Source organism: Myotis yumanensis, unplaced genomic scaffold (assembly GCF_028538775.1).
Source record: "Myotis yumanensis isolate MYYU_CA2020_CCGP unplaced genomic scaffold, mMyoYum1.0.hap1 SCAF_3, whole genome shotgun sequence".
In the NCBI taxonomy this organism is placed as follows: Eukaryota; Metazoa; Chordata; class Mammalia; order Chiroptera; family Vespertilionidae; genus Myotis; species Myotis yumanensis.
Genome location: NW_027223754.1, coordinates 76,734,148 through 76,739,861, shown reverse-complemented (window position 1 = coordinate 76,739,861; position 5,714 = coordinate 76,734,148). Strand labels below are relative to the sequence as shown.

Below are 5,714 nucleotides of genomic sequence, written 5' to 3'. Positions count from 1 at the left end.
TTGATTGACTGCTTCCTGCACACCCCCTACTGGGGACTGAGCCGACAACCAGGCATGTGCCCTTGACCAGGAATGCATCCCCAGATCCTTCAGTCTGCAGACTGACTCTTTATTCACTGAGCAACACCAGCTAGGGAAATGTTGATTTATTTTTAACATGAAAAAACAACTGTTTTTATTCTTATATTTTCTTTGTTCTTTAATAAGATTTAACTAAATTATATATTTTCAATAATAGAAATGGCATAAGCAAACAACTGATATCTGATGATCTTGTAGATTAACTCCTGAAAAAAAAAAACTTTAGGAATATAGTAGATATGGCCACACCTATTCCTGTTGTTTTCTTTATTTACCTCTGAAATCTACGTTTTGACCTTTAATTTTGGCTTCCAAAGATTGTAACATTCCAATAGAATAAATTTTGTATCTTCTTAATTTCTTTAACACAGGTAAGAAGCAAACAAAATATTGGTCAAATACATCAATTGTCAAAAAATTTAGTAATATGGGCATTATTTTAGCCTTTACCTTATAAAATTCTAATTTAGAAGAATAAATTTTAAAGAACAGACTTTAGTGAAAGCAGAAAGCAATAGCCATTATTTAAGGATACAGCCTATTTAGTATCATTGACTATATGGTCACATTTCTGTTCTAAATTTGTCCCACTTTTCTTTCTTATTTACTTAATTATATAACGTATGAACCTGGTAATCATCAATGGTAGGGAATTAAGGATTCAAGCTATTTACAAGTTAGAGGAATCTGAGGAGATGAGAGTTATAATCTACGTGACACCAGACAATTCAGCAGACATGAAAGGTCATCAATTCAAACAATCTTGAATACCTTCTACTTAGTGAAGTAGATGCGTCTTGAGCTCTGAATTCTTCAGAATTCTCTCATTCACATTTTGGAGGAGTAATCTAACTTCAGTGTGTTTGAGCTTCTACATTGTGTGATACCATCTTAATATATAAAAACCCAGGGTCCATAACGACTGAATGGATGACCGGTCCATCCCCCATCCCCCGGCCCTCAGGCTCCATTGATCAGGGGATGGCTAACTGGGGTACCGGGGTCCCTCAGGCTCCAATGAATCTGTGGCAGCAGTGACTGGTGAGCGAGCAGAAGGCAGACCACTTGGTCCCTCCCCCAGTCTGCAGGCTCCCATTGATCAGGGGATGGTTAACAGGGAACCTGAGTGAGTGGCCCAGGGACTGGTGAGCAGCTGGAAGGCAGGCCTCTTGGTCCCTCCTCTTGGCCCTCAGACTCCAATCAACCAGTGGTGGAGACGGGTGAAACAGGGGACTGGCTTCCTTAGTAGTCCTGAAGGTTCAATCTCCAGAGGACAGACCAGGCATCAATGGACCAGTGCCTCCGGGCACAATCCCAACAGTACTGCCAGCTTCCAGGAACTCAGCCTTGGGCCCTGCGGCTGCTTACCCTCTATAGAGGCTCCACAAGGAAGAAAGGATACCTCCAGCAGCACCAGGGGTGACCAGCAGTGACTGACTGCTCTCCCTGTGCTTCCTCCAGGTCATGGGCACTGGCCCCCGCCCCCCCCCCCCCCCCCCCGCCCCACTCCAGATGAAGTGTGATCACTGCACACGGAAGGAATGTAGTAAAAAAACAAAAACCGATGACCAAGAGAATGCCGCAGTCAATGTCTGGAGTCCGGCTCAGGAGAACAGAGAGAAGGGAGAATTCCATAAGTTGGCCGATGCCAAGATATTTCTGGGTGACTTCCTGGAGTGTGACAGTTGTGTGACTGCAGAGAAAGGAGTCCAAGTTTCTCAGCAGAATGCCAAGGACTTCTTCCATGTTCTGAACCTTAATAAGAAATGTGATACCTCACAGCACAAGGTGCTGGTAGTGTCCCTGTGTCCTTAGTCTCTGCCTTATTTTTCTGCTAAATTCAGCCTCAGTGTCACTGAAGCACCCAGAAGGCTCTGTGGCTTCCAGAAAGGCCTTGGGGTGCACTGCCTTTGACATGAAGATAGCCTCGGACTTCAGCATCCTGGAGAGTCAGAAGGAATTTGTGCGTTGGTACTGCCGGCACTGTGAGGAAGAGCCCTGGCTACCCATGCTGACCTCTGCCTGCCCCGGCTCGGTCCACATGCAGAGCGTGTGCTGGGTCACCCCATCACCCCCCACCTCTGCACGGCCAAGTCTCCCCAGCAGATCATGGGCTCTCTGGTGAAGGATTGCTTCACCAGATGGCAGAAGCTGTCCCCAGACAAGATTTTCCATGTCATGTGATCCCGTGTTATGACAAGAAACTGGAGGCCCTTCGAGAAGATGTTCCCACAGTTTCACATAGTCAGGGTGCTGACTGCATGTTAACCTCAGGTGAAATTGTCTAGATAATGGAGCAAAGTGACCTCACCTCCAATGACACCGCCATGAACACTCTGTTTGGAGACGTGAAGGAGGAGGAGGTGAGGCTCCATGAGGGTGACAGCTCCGACGGGTACCTGGCGCACATCTTCAGGCACACGGCCAAGGAGCTGTTCTACGAGGACGTGGGAGTGCTCACCTACCACACCCTGAGGAACAAAGACTTCCAGGAGGTCACCCTTGAAAGGGACAGAGAGGTTCTGCTACACTTTGCAGCTGCTTACGGCTTTCAGAACATCCAGAATGTGGCCCTGAATCTGTAGAGGGGCAAGTTCCCCTGCCACTTTGTGGAGGTCCTGGCCTGGGCCAGGGATGCCTAAGTGGCAGGGGCCAGGCCCAGGCAGATGATGGGTGTGCAGACAGGGCACTGCTGTGGCAGATGAATGGCATCTACTCTGCCATCCTGGTGTGGCCCCCGGAGACCAGCGCCCATGTACAGGAGCTGTACCAGGAGTGGCTGGGGTAGGGGGCGACTCCCCCTGAGCCCAGGCAGCCCTGCAGGGCCCAGGACAGCCTGCCAGGACATCAAGTGGTAAAAGTCCAGCAGACGCACAGCCTGCAGGTCGTCTGAGGAGAGGTGTCAGATGAGTGAAGGAAAGGCTTAGCATCTCTGTCATCTCTTTGGTTTTCAGAATTCCCTGCTCCCCATTTGTCGGCTCCCACCCTCTGAGGGGCCCTGTCGTCGTCACATGGGTGCAACTGGAATATTGTATCTCGAGAGGATTGCCCCAATGTACGTATCTTTTTATCCGATGATGAAAAAATCCCAAAGAACAAGAATGGAGACAGATTACAGTCCTTTAGGCTTAAAAACACTCCGGAAATGTCCTGCAAAGAGCTGAGTCTTGGTTCTGTCCACACGCCTCAGAAAGATTGAATGAGGAAATGGCCTGGTTTGACCCTGACTTTACCCACTTATGTTACTCTTGAAAGTGTCTTTGTCACAATGTGAATGAACTGCCACCTTTTGGAATAGGGACTCATATGAAAGTTTGCATTCCCAACTTTTCTTGAAACAGATCTATGTTCTGCAACTGTGGCCACCGTTCTGAGATCAAGTCCTGTCGCTGGGAATCATGGGGCACTGGAGTGGAGTGCCCCCCCCCCCCCCGTGCCTTTTTACATTCAGAGATTGAGCTGAACTCACTTTGGGGGAGGCCTGGCAAGCGTGACAGGTGTCACAGATGGAAGGATGGAGAATGGAGAGGTGGACACCCTGCTCGATCCCTGCCTGGGTGGGGTCAGGCAGATGAAGGCCAGCCATCCCGCCCCACAATAGGGTGGGATAGCATCCTCTGTGTCCACCTCTTGTCCCATGGGCCCGGCCACTCCCCTCAGCTCCGGGCAGCCCTCTCTGTTCCACAACAGTGCACTCTGCCCTCACATGCTGCTCGCCCTAAGTGAGAAGAAAGACAGCAGTTGGCCCACAAACAACTACACAGAAAGATAGGGCTCACAGCTGGTGAGCACAGTGGCAGTGGTGGGAGCCTCTCCTGCCTCCATGGCATTGCTAAGGAGCAGTGAGCTCAGTGGTAAGGAGCAGTGAGCAGGCAGGCAGTAAGGAGTGAGGGGTCCAGGACTGTGAGAGGGATTTTCAACTGTTGGCTTAGGCCCGTTCCCCCATGGACAGCCAACAGACAGACATCTCCTGAGGGGTCCTGGACTGCGAAAGGGTGTAGGCCGGCTGAAGGACACCCCCCCCCCTCCAGAACACAAATTTCGTGCACTGGGCCTCTAGTGTATAATAAAGTTTACATAATAGCTAGGAAGAGAAGATAATTGTATAGCACTGTGCAAATGTAAAACATTGTAGATATATACAAAAAGTGAATTACTAAGTCCTTTATCTTACAAGCATGTTACTATAGCCTCAAGTAGAAATCATAATATTGCTTTGTCATAATAAGCTGATAGCAACTAAGAAGTTATTTTCTTCACCAAGGTTTAGGCCTATATAAAAATGAAACAAAATAAGAGATTGGCAGAATGTAAGAAAAAATAATAGTTTCTTTTTCCTATCCAGGAGGGAACATAAGTTGCATTAAGTAGCTTGCCATACTTACCCTTGGCACAAAGTAGAAAGCAAACTAAGATATATGTGCACTTATTTATTTATTTGTAAAACAACTTTCTGTTATACAAAGAAAGGGTTTTGGATTCATATGAACCTAAGTTCACTTAATCACTCCCTGGTTTTATAAACTTGAATAAGTTAAGGCACTCTGAGACTCAGCTTTAACAACTGTAAAATGGAGATGAAGATACCAACTCAGACATTTATGAGAATTAAAAACAAAACAAAATTACAAAAGCACTTAATGCAGTGATTGGGTACATGGTTAGTATCTTCTATATGGTAGTTTTTGTTACCCTTGTATATGTGTACACTTGATTAAAAGTGTTAAAATAGAACCTATACTAAGGTGCAATATAAATACTCAAATACCAAAATTGTGCAATGTATGTATATGATAAGAATTTTATACATTTTCTAAAATAAAGTAATAGACTCTAATTTCAGGAAGTTGTATCAATTCTGCTCAAATTTCTGTTATAAATCACTTTCCAAAAGGTCATCCTCATTTATGCTTATAAACATCTGCCTTACACTTTTCTTTTTCTACATTTGAATATTAACAAAATATTGTCACAGTTCCTTTAACTTCTCAAACAAAACACATTTGTTCAGGACCAGAATCATACTAAAAGTTCTAACATTTCAATATTTCTAGCAAGCACTTTAAAATGAAATTGTTTTAGCTCCAAATCACCTCCTTTCCAATAGTTGTGTCTTAATAAATTAATTTCATTTGTAGAATGATTTAATGTTTGTCCCTTACTGCAACAACCTTATGAAATCATGGACACCTGCTCTCCAGAACAGAAGAGCAAAGATGCTTGCAAATACTTAGGGTACTTTTTGATGAATCTAGACCAGCCTTATAAACAAGCAAGCACGTCTTTCCGTCAGAGCCTCCTTCTGGAACCAATTGCCTTCCCATCCAGCTTTGGCTTTGGGATCAGCTCATTTTCTCATGCAAACCATCCCATTCCCAGGCTTCTTTACTCACCCTTCAGCACAAAGCACTGCTCAAGGTTCAGTAGAGATTCATTTAGAATACAATGCAATGTGGATTTCTTTGTTGTTGTTGGAGTAAGAGGAAGAAAAACTATGCTGGCCAGAAAGTAAGGGAGGCTTTTACTTGTTATTTTACTTGAAAATTAACTGGTCATATTTATAGGTAACAAGAATTTCCAAATGAATTGTACATTTCTGTTCTCATTTGTATATACACAAAATTAAAAGAATT

The 5,714-nt window shown here is 44.9% G+C and overlaps 1 pseudogene; it reads left to right on the top strand.

Moving 5' to 3' along the window:
* The first annotated feature begins 1,593 nt into the window (after positions 1-1,593).
* Positions 1,594-2,869, top strand: LOC139006207 (nuclear prelamin A recognition factor pseudogene; annotated as a pseudogene).
* Positions 2,870-5,714: the final 2,845 nt, after the last annotated feature.